Below are 11,258 nucleotides of genomic sequence, written 5' to 3' on the forward strand. Positions count from 1 at the left end.
TGTGCGTGTGCGTGCGTGTTTACAGATACAGACTGTTACACATACACACTCACACACAGGCACAATAAGCATGACAAAAAGCCAAACAGGCAGCTAGCGTCCCTGAAAAGCTGCAAGGCTTCCAAACCATTTTCCTAAATACACTACATGTTCATATTGAATGTCTTACTACAGTACTCTGGTATACTAACAATGTAGAGCTAGTGGTATTTTGTGCTCAGTTCAAACACTGCTTGCTATATCAATGTATTCTCTGCTGCTCCTTCTGTATCCACCCAAAACATCATTCATCAATAGCTGATGACCCTTACTTGTAGAATATGGATTGTTTTGTAAGTGTGTTGACGATCAGACAATGCATTTGGAAGAAAAAAACCTGTAAGAATGTGGTATGATGGATAGGGTTTTGACAACACTACAGCAATCAGCAAACAAGAGTAGGACGGAAACTCCCGTGAGGCAGGTAAGAGGAATGAACACTGTTCTGTGAAGGATTTTCTGTGTATTTATGTTACCTGCTTCATGTTGTGTTTCCTGTCTTATAACCCTGAGTCTTTTCTAGGTATTCGCTGTGTTCTATTGATTCATGTTTACTTTTTCTGCCTATGTGCTTTTTCCCGTTATGTTTTGCAGTTGGTTTCAAATTGAGTACCCTATTTTTAATCATTCCATTTCTGTTACCTGCGTCATTTGTTTCCTCCACCACATGTCCGCTAATTGCATCAACGTTCTCGTTACCTCTGAGCTATCATTCCACCTGCCTTTCAATGTTGATGTTTTTCCATCCATCCATACAGAGTTTGTCTGCACAAACATGTTTATACAACCATTGAGTCTCCATGATGCAAAAAAAATAAAAATCTAAAAAACGACATGCTCTGCCATCAATTTTAAATGTTACAAGAGCTATTTAGGGAATAAAACACAGCTAAAGGTACATACATTTAAACACATACACACACACAGACACAAGTGCACACACACCAACACACGCACACACACACACACACACACACATGGACACGCAGGGCCGTGCCATGGCCTTTACCTTTTAGTGTTGGCTGTGCCTATTGGAGCGTGATGTCTATGCTGTGGCCCAGCTCTCAACAATGGCCTCAGCACAGACCCCATTTAGTTAAGAGCCACTGAAGCCCTGACTCAATGCAGGAGAGAGAGAGCGAGAGAGAGAGAAAGAGCGAGAGAGAGAGAGAGAGAGAGAGAGAGAGAGAGAGAGAGAGAGAGAGAGAGAGAGAGAGAGAGAGAGAGAGAGAGAGAGAGAGAGTAAGAGAGCGGGAAAAAGAGAGACGGGAAGAAAGAGGTAGGGAGGGAGAGAGAAAGAGAGGGATGGAGAGGGGGAGAGGGAGGGAGAGAGAGAGAGTGAAGGGTGGTAGTGGTGGAATGGTGGGTGGTAAGAAGTAGGGGGTAGAAGGGAAGGGGGAATGGGGTTAAAGAAATCTGTTCGAGGGAAGAAGAGAGTGAATAGAGAGAAAGATACAATAAATTACATGCCACTAAACAGTCCTATAGACAGATTGCAAACAGTACATAAACCTACCAAAAAGCAATTAGTAGCCAAAAAATACAATCTCTCCTGGACAACTTTTTAACCTTAACATTCTCCTACAGCAATGATGGTGTAAATGTGGCGGTTTGGAACATAATCTTTATATCTGCTAAATGACTTAAATGTAATGTAAATGTATATTTGACAAATTAGCCTCTTTGGCTAATCTTAAGACACATAAGGACAAACCATGATCAAAAATGGATTGATAATGATTGCACAATATAAGGAAGTCATTGAGAAATTGAATCTAATCAAAAGATCCAGATAACAAAAATGTATGCCTTCAAATATGGGGAAATATGGGCACGACAGACCACATTTACAGTACCTTGCAAAATAATGAATCCCAATTGGCATTTTTCCTATTTTGTTGCATTGCCTTTAAATAGTTTAACTTGGGTCAAATGTTTCGGGTAGCCTTCCACAAGCTTCCCACAATAAGTTGGGTGAATTTTGGCCCACTCCTCCTGACAGAGCTGTTTTAACTGAGTCAAGTTTTAGGCCTCCTGGCTCGCACACGCCTTTTCAGTTCTGCCCACAAATGTTCAAATGTTGAAGTCAGAGCTTTGTGATGGCCACTCCAATACCTTGACTTTGCTGTCCTTAATTAAGCCATTTTGCCACAACTTTGGAAGTATGCTTGGTGTCATTGCCAATTTGGAAGACCCATTTCCAACCAAGCTTTAACTTCCTGACTGATATCTTGAGATGTTGTTTCAACATATCCACATAATTTTCCATCCTCATGATGCTGTCTATTTTGTGTAGTGCACCAGTCCCTCCTGCAGTAAAGCACCCCCACAACATGATGCTTCCACACCCATGCTTCAAGGTTGGGATGGTGTTTTGTCGGCTTGCAAACATTCCCCTTTGTCCTCCAAACATCACAATGGATATTATGGCCAAACAGTTATATTTTTGTTTCATCAGAACAGAGGACATTTTCCCAAAAGTACAATCTTTGTCCCCATGTGCAGTTGCAAACTGTAGTCTGTTTTTTTTATGGCTGTTTTGGAGCAGTGGCTTCTTACTTGCTGATCGGCCTTTCAGGTTGTGTCGATATAGCACTCATTTTACTCTGGATATAGATAATTGTGTACCTGTTTCCTCCAGCATCTTCACAAGGTCCTTTGCTGTTGTTCTGGGATTGATTTGCACTATTCGCACCAAAGTACGTTCATCTCTAGGAGACAGAACGCGTCTTCTTCCTGAGCGGTATGATGGCTGCGTGGTCCCATGGTGTTTATACAATTTTTTGTACAGATGAATGTGATACCTTCAGGAGTTTGGAAATTGCTTCCAAGGACGAACCAGACCTGTGGAGGTGTACAATTTTTTTTCTGAGTTATTGTATGATTTGTTTTGATTTTCCCATGATGTCAAGTAAAGACGCACTGAGTCTTTACTTATAGACCTTGAAATACATCCACAGGTACACCTCGAATTGACTCAAATCATGTCAATTAGCCTATCAGAAGCTTCTAAAGCCATGACATCATTTTCTGGAATTTTCCAAGCGTTTTAAAGGCACAGTCAACTTAGTGTTTGTAAACTTCTGACCCACTGTAATTGTTATACGGTGATTTAAGTGAAATAATCTGTTTGTAAACAATTGCTGGAAAAATGACTTGTGTCATGCACAAAGTAGATGTCCTAACCGACATGCCAAAACTATATTTGTGGAGGGGTTGAAAAACAAGATTTAATGACTCCAATCAAGCGTATGTAAACTTCCGACATCAACTGCCCCGAAATAAGATCTGCTGCTGCCAATTACCTTCAGAAGTGACATAATTAGTTAAATAAAGTGCACCTGTGTGCAATCTAAGTGTCACATCACCTCATCACCTGTTCTGAAATGCCCCAGAGTCTGCAATAGCGCTAAGCAAGCGGCACCACGAAGACCAAGGAGCTCTCCAAATAGGCCAGGGACAAAGTTGTGGAGAAGTACAGATCTGTGTTTGGTTATAAAAAATATCAGAAACTTTGAACATCCCACAGAACACTGTTAAATCCATTCTAAAAAAAATGGAAAGAACATGGCAACACAACAAACCTGCCAAGAGAGGGCCGCCTGCCAAAACTCACAGACCAGGTAAGGAGGGTATTAATCAGAGAGGCAACAAAGAGTCCAAAGATAACCCTGAAGGAGCTGCAAAGCTCCACAGTGGAGATTGGAGTATCTGTCCATAGGACCACCTTAAGCCGTACACTCCACAGAGATGGGCTTTACGGAAGAGTGGCCAGAAAAAAACGTTGCTTAAAGAAGAAAAATGGTGTTCGCCAAAAGGTATGTGGGAGACTTCCCAAACATATGGAAGAACGTACTCTGGCCAGATGAGACTAAAATGTTGTTTTTTTTGCCATAAAGGAAAATGCAATGTCTGGCACAAACCCAACCCCTCTCATCACCCCGAGAAAACCATCCCCACAGTGAAACATTGTGGTGGCAGCATCATGCTGTGGGAATGTTTTTCATCGGCAGGGACTGGGAAACTGATCAGAATTGAAGGAATGATGGATAGCGCTAAATACAGGGAAATTCCTGAGGGAAACCTTTTTCAGTCTTCCAGAGATTTGCGACTGGGATGGAGGTTCACCTTCCAGCAGGACAATGACTCTAAGCATACTGCTAAAGCAACATTTTGCATCTTCAAAGTGGTAGGCATGTTGTGTAAATCAAATGATACAAACCCCCCAAAAATCCATTTTAATTCCAGGTTGCAAGGCAACAAAATAGGAAAAATGCCAAGGGGGTGAATACTTTTGCCAGCCATTGTATACCCTCCACAATCTAATTGACTAATAAGTTAACCTAAACAAAGGCTAAATCTACTCATGTTTGGTAGACTTCAAGAACGCATTTGATTCAATTTGGTATGAAGGTATTGTTTTATAAACTAATACAAAGTGGCATTGGAGGGAAAACATATGTCGTTATTAAATCAACGTACAATAAAAACAAATGGGCGGTTAGAATTGGCAACAATCAAACATACTTCTTCTCTCAGGGACAAGGAGTGAAGCAGGGCTGCTCAATAAGTCCAACACTATAGTCACGGATTCCTCCAGAACTTTCATTACACACACCTGTTCCCTATTCCAACTGATTAGTACTTGGATAAGTGTTCCCTTTGGTTTCCATTGGGCTGTCAATTGTTATTACAATGTTCGTTGGTGAGTGTGCTGTGTGTTTTGGGCTTTCATACCCTTGTGGATTGCGCATATGATTACGGGTCTCGTCCCGTGCGTTAATCATTGTGTTATTTATTATGTGTTATATATGTGTTATATGTGTTATTTATTCAAGGTACTCCTCGTTCTTTTGTTTGCCTTTCAGCCCTGTGTTTTTGTTACATGTTTGTTTGGTCTTCGTCCCTGTGCCCTTACATGGCACACCGTAATTTGGGCTTAATAAAACGAACTATTCCGCATTCCTGTGCCTGTCTCCGATCCTTCACGCCAACGTGACTACTATTTAACATCTACATTAATGAATTGGCAAAAACATTTGAAGAATCTGCAGCGCCTGGTCTCACCCTACACAACACCGAAATCAATGTCTGCTGTACGCAGATGACCTGGTACTGCTGTCTCCCACTAAAGAGGGATTACAGCAGCTCTGACAGTAAACCTAAAAACCCAGAATATAATGATTTCCCAAAAGATGTCCGGAAAGCAGGATTAAATATCAGCAACACAGGTAGCTTTCACATGCCTGTGAACGAGCTGAGACAAAGCAAGAAGAGCATCCAATGGCATTAATTAAAGAACCCATTTCTCTATATGGTAGCTAGGTATGGGGTCCACTCTCTAATAATGAATTTACCAAATGGGTAAAACATCCAATCAAAATCCCGCATGCAGAGTTTTGCAAGACAGCATTGCAACTGCAAAGAAAAACTCTATTGTAGTTGTTAAGCTCGTCGTTTGAATGAGGAGACCAAGGTCCAGCGTGGTAGGCGAACATCTTACCTTGATTAAAATGAACACCGAAAAAACAACCAAATACAAAACGAACGTAAAGATCTGCAGGCTACACAGCAACTATACAAAATCAAGATCCCACAAACTAAGGTGGGAAAAAGGCTGCCTAAGTATGATACCCAATCAGAGACAACGATAGACAGCTGCCTCTGAATGTGAACCATACCTGGCTAAACAAAGAAATAGTACAACTAGATTGCCCGAGTCACACCCTGACCTAACCAAAATAGAGAATTAAAAGGATCTCTAAGGTCGGGGCGTGACAGTAGTGCAGATTACAAAAAAGAGACCTCACATTTTCCAAACATCTAAAAACAAGGGACCCCGAAACATTTCATCACACATTTCATCACACACCCCTAGTCAAGAGATGAAATGAGTGAAGAGCCCTCAGCCAGCTGGTTCTGAGGCTCAGTTCATTATCCCAAACCAACCCCATAGAGCCTCAGGACAGCACTCAGACAATTTGGCCCAAACAAATCATCACAAAGCAAAAATAAAAGAATATCTTATTGGAAAGACACCACAAAAAATCAAAGTCAACTTCAATACTATTTGTCTCTACAGACAGTACATGGTGGCAGACTATCTGACCACCGTGACTGATAGAAAACTGAGGAAAACACAGACTAGGTACAGACTCAGTGAGCATAGTCAGACTATAGACACCGGTCGTCACAGGCAAACTTGGCTGCCCACAGAGGACAGGCTGTGCTCACTCTGCTCCAAGGGAGAGGTTGAGACAGAGCTGCATTTCCTATTACACTGTGACAAATACTCAGACCTAAGAGAATATTTCTTTCCCAAAATGATCATCCAGGACAAAGGGTTTGAAACTATAAAAGATGAAGAAAAAATCAGATATGTATTATGTGAAAATCCAAAATGTGCAGTTTTGGGAGCCAAATATGTTTCCTCCTGCCAAAACCTGAGGTACAGTCAGTGAAAAGTGCAATGTTATGTCAATAACATTTTCCGTTGAGTTTTGTTTTGGCTTTCATACCTTGTCATGTGGCTTCTCAGTCATGTTGAGACTGGTCTACTGCTATTGCTTTAATGTATTATTATTATCATTAATATTGTTGTCATATTATTGATGCCTTATTGCTGTTGGTCCCACCATTTTTTTATATGTATATTTTGACAATGTTAGTAAATAAAGTCTACTGAATTGAATTGACTTGATAGTGAGAGAGAGAGAGAGCGAGAGAGAGAAAGAGAGAGACAGAGACAGAGAGAGAGAGAGAGAGAGAGAGAGAGAGAGAGAGAGAGAGAGAGAGAGAGAGAGAGAGAGAAACAGAGAGAGAGAGAGAGAGAGAGAGAGAGAGAGAGAGAGAGAGAGAGAGAGAGAGAGAGAGAGAGAGAGAGAGTGAATAAAGCAAGATATTGCGACAGAGAGAGAAAGAGAGTGAAACAGAGTGAAAGAAAGAGGAGCGTGGTTCAGGAAATATTTTTTCATTGTGCATTAGCAATCACTTATGATGGACATTTTACACGTGTTTGTCTTAAAACTAATTTCTGTGTTCTATTCATGTGCTGTTCTAATAACCAATTTCTGGAATTTAGACAACACATCCCTTAAATGGTGGTTATGGTAGAAAGGTTGGCGGGAAATTGTTGGTAATCAAAGAGTGCTTCTATGAATGCTTTCAAAACAAGGCATGACACATACATTTGGCTGTTCACAAATTAAATCTGTGATGGATTTGAGGAAGAAAAAACGAAAGAAGAAACTCTATTGCTCATATTCAGTTGGTTCATGGACCTCAGGAGTTAAGGCGGAATAGCTGAACCCAGATCAGTACTTTGATGTTCATCTTATAGCCCGGTGGTAAACCCCTCCCACTCTCTCTTAACTTGTCCAATTCTCTCTCTCTCTCTCTCTCTCTCTCTCTCTCTCTCTCTCTCTCTCTCTCTCTCTCTCTCTCTCTCTCTCTCTCTCTCTCTCTCTCTCTCTCTCTCGAACTAGCCTTCATACTGTATCTCTTCACCCTTTCCCTCTCATTCCTCTCGAACACTACCCTCACTTCTCTCTCCCTCTCATTCCTCTTGAACATTATCCCTCACTTCTCTCTCCCTCTCATTCCTCTCGAACACTATCCTCACTTCTCTCTCCCTCTCATTCCTCTCGAACACTACCCTCACTTCTCTCTCCCTCTCATTCCTCTCGAACACTACCCTCACTTCTCTCTCCCTCTCATTCCTCTCGAACACTACCCTCACTTCTCTCTCCCTCTCATTGCTCTCGAACACTACCCTCACTTCTCTCTCCCTCTCATTGCTCTCGAACACTACCCTCACTTCTCTCTCCCACTTGTTCCTCTCGAACACTACCCTCAGTTCTCTCTACCTCTCATTCCTCTCAAACACACTACCCTCACTTCTCTCTCCCTCTCGAACACTACCCTCAGTTCTCTTTCCCTCTCGTTCCCCTCGAACACTACCCTCAGTTCTATCTACCTCTCATTGCTCTCAAACACTACCCTCACTTCTCTCTCCCTATCATTCCTCTTGAACACTACCCTCGCTTCGCTCTCCCTCTCGAACACTACCCCTCCATTCTCTCTCCCACTCGTTCCTCTTCAACATTATCCCTCACTTCTCTCTCCCACTTTCCTCTTGAACATTATCCCTCACTTCTCTCTCCCTCTCATTCCTCTCGAACACTACGCTCAATTCTCTCTCCCTCTCATTCCTCTGGAACACTACCCCTCCATTCTTCTCCCTCTCCCTCTCACTCCTCTTCTCTCTCCCTCTCGAACACTAACACTACCCTCAGTTCTCTCTACCTCTCATTCCTCTCATTCCTTCTCTCTCCCTCTCGAACACTACCCTCAGTTCTTCTCTCCCTCTCATTCCTCTTGAACACTACCCTCAGTTCTATCTACCTCTCATTGCTCTCGAACACTACCCTCACTTCTCTCTCCCACTTGTTCCTCGTGAACACTACCCTCAGTTCTCTCTACCTCTCATTCCTCTCAAACACACTACCCTCACTTCTCTCTCCCTCTCATTCCTCTCGAACACTACCCCTCCATTCTCTCTCCCACTCGTTCCTCTTCAACATTATCCCTCACTTCTCTCTCCCACTTTCCTCTTGAACATTATCCCTCACTTCTCTCTCTGTCTCATTCCTCTCGAACACTACCCTCACTTCTCTCTCCCTCTCATTCCTCTTGAACATTATCCCTCACTTCTCTCTCCGTCTCATTCCTCTCGAACACTACCCTCCATTCTCTCTCCCTCTCATTCCACTTGAACACTACCCCTCCATTCTCTCTCCCTCTCGAACACTACCCTCACTTCTCTCTCCCTCTCATTCCTCTTGAACACTACCCTCACTTCTCTCTCCCTCTCATTCCTCTCGAACACTACCCTCCATTCTCTCTCCCACTCGTTCCTCTTCAACATTATCCCTCACTTCTCTCTCCCACTTTCCTCTTGAACATTATCCCTCACTTCTCTCTCCCTCTCATTCCTCTCGAACACTACGCTCAATTCTCTCTCCCTCTCATTCCTCTGGAACACTACCCCTCCATTCTCTCTCCCTCTCGTTCCTCTCGAACACTACCCTCGCTTCTCTCTCCCTCTCGAACACTACCCTCGCTTCTCTCTCCCTCTCGAACACTACCCTCAGTTCTCTCTACCTCTCATTCCTCTCGAACACTACCCTCGCTTCTCTCTCCCTCTCGAACACTACCCTCAGTTCTCTCTCCCTCTCGTTCCCCTCGAACACTACCCTCAGTTCTATCTACCTCTCATTGCTCTCGAACACTACCCTCACTTCTCTCTCCCACTTGTTCCTCGTGAACACTACCCTCAGTTCTCTCTACCTCTCATTCCTCTCAAACACACTACCCTCACTTCTCTCTCCCTCTCATTCCTCTCGAACACTACCCCTCCATTCTCTCTCCCACTCGTTCCTCTTCAACATTATCCCTCACTTCTCTCTCCCACTTTCCTCTTGAACATTATCCCTCACTTCTCTCTCCGTCTCATTCCTCTCGAACACTACCCTCACTTCTCTCTCCCTCTCATTCCTCTTGAACATTATCCCTCACTTCTCTCTCCGTCTCATTCCTCTCGAACACTACCCCTCCATTCTCTCTCCCTCTCATTCCACTTGAACACTACCCCTCCATTCTCTCTCCCTCTCGAACACTACCCTCACTTCTCTCTCCCTCTCGTTCCTCTCGAACACTACCCTCACTTCTCTCTCCCTCTCATTCCTCTTGAACACTACCCTCACTTCTCTCTCCCTCTCATTCCTCTCGAACACTACCCCTCCATTCTCTCTCCCACTCGTTCCTCTTCAACATTATCCCTCACTTCTCTCTCCCACTTTCCTCTTGAACATTATCCCTCACTTCTCTCTCCCTCTCATTCCTCTCGAACACTACGCTCAATTCTCTCTCCCTCTCATTCCTCTGGAACACTACCCCTCCATTCTCTCTCCCTCTCATTCCACTTGAACACTACCCCTCCATTCTCTCTCCCTCTAGAACACTACCCTCACTTCTCTCTCCCTCTCGTTCCTCTCGAACACTACCCTCACTTCTCTCTCCCTCTCATTCCTCTTGAACACTACCCTCACTTCTCTCTCCCTCTCATTCCTCTCGAACACTACCCCTCCATTCTCTCTCCCACTCGTTCCTCTTCAACATTATCCCTCACTTCTCTCTCCCACTTTCCTCTTGAACATTATCCCTCACTTCTCTCTCCCTCTCATTCCTCTCGAACACTACGCTCAATTCTCTCTCCCTCTCATTCCTCTGGAACACTACCCCTCCATTCTCTCTCCCTCTCGTTCCTCTCGAACACTACCCTCGCTTCTCTCTCCCTCTCGAACACTACCCTCGCTTCTCTCTCCCTCTCGAACACTACCCTCAGTTCTCTCTACCTCTCATTCCCCTCGAACACTACCCTCGCTTCTCTTTCCCTCTCGAACACTACCCTCAGTTCTCTCTCCCTCTCGTTCCCCTCGAACACTACCCTCAGTTCTCTCTACCTCTCATTGCTCTCGAACACTACCCTCACTTCTCTCTCCCTATCATTCCTCTCGAACACTACCCTCGCTTCTCTCTCCCTCTCGAACACTACCCTCAGTTCTCTCTACCTCTCATTCCTCTCGAACATTACCCTCACTTCTCTCTCCCTCTCATTGCTCTCGAACACTACCCTCACTTCTCTCTCCCTATCATTCCTCTCGAACATTACCCTCACTTCTCTCTCCCTCTCATTCCTCTTGAACATTATCCCTCACTTCTCTCTCCGTCTCATTCCTCTCGAACACTACCCCTCCATTCTCTCTCCCTCTCATTCCTCTTGAACACTACCCCTCCATTCTCTCTCCCTCTCGAACACTACCCTCACTTCTCTCTCCCACTTGTTCCTCTTGAACACTACCCTCAGTTCTCTCTACCTCTCATTCCTCTCAAACACACTACCCTCACTTCTCTCTCCCTCTCATTCCTCTCGAACACTACCCCTCCATTCTCTCTCCCACTCGTTCCTCTTCAACATTATCCCTCACTTCTCTCTCCGTCTCATTCCTCTCGAACACTACCCCTCCATTCTCTCTCCCTCTCATTCCTCTTGAACACTACCCCTCCATTCTCTCTCCCTCTCGAACACTACCCTCACTTCTCTCTCCCTCTCATTCCTCTCGAACACTACCCTCACTTCTCTCTCCCACTTGTTCCTC

The sequence above is a fragment of the Oncorhynchus gorbuscha genome, linkage group LG24, assembly GCF_021184085.1.
Source record: "Oncorhynchus gorbuscha isolate QuinsamMale2020 ecotype Even-year linkage group LG24, OgorEven_v1.0, whole genome shotgun sequence".
Lineage (NCBI taxonomy): Eukaryota > Metazoa > Chordata > Actinopteri > Salmoniformes > Salmonidae > Oncorhynchus > Oncorhynchus gorbuscha.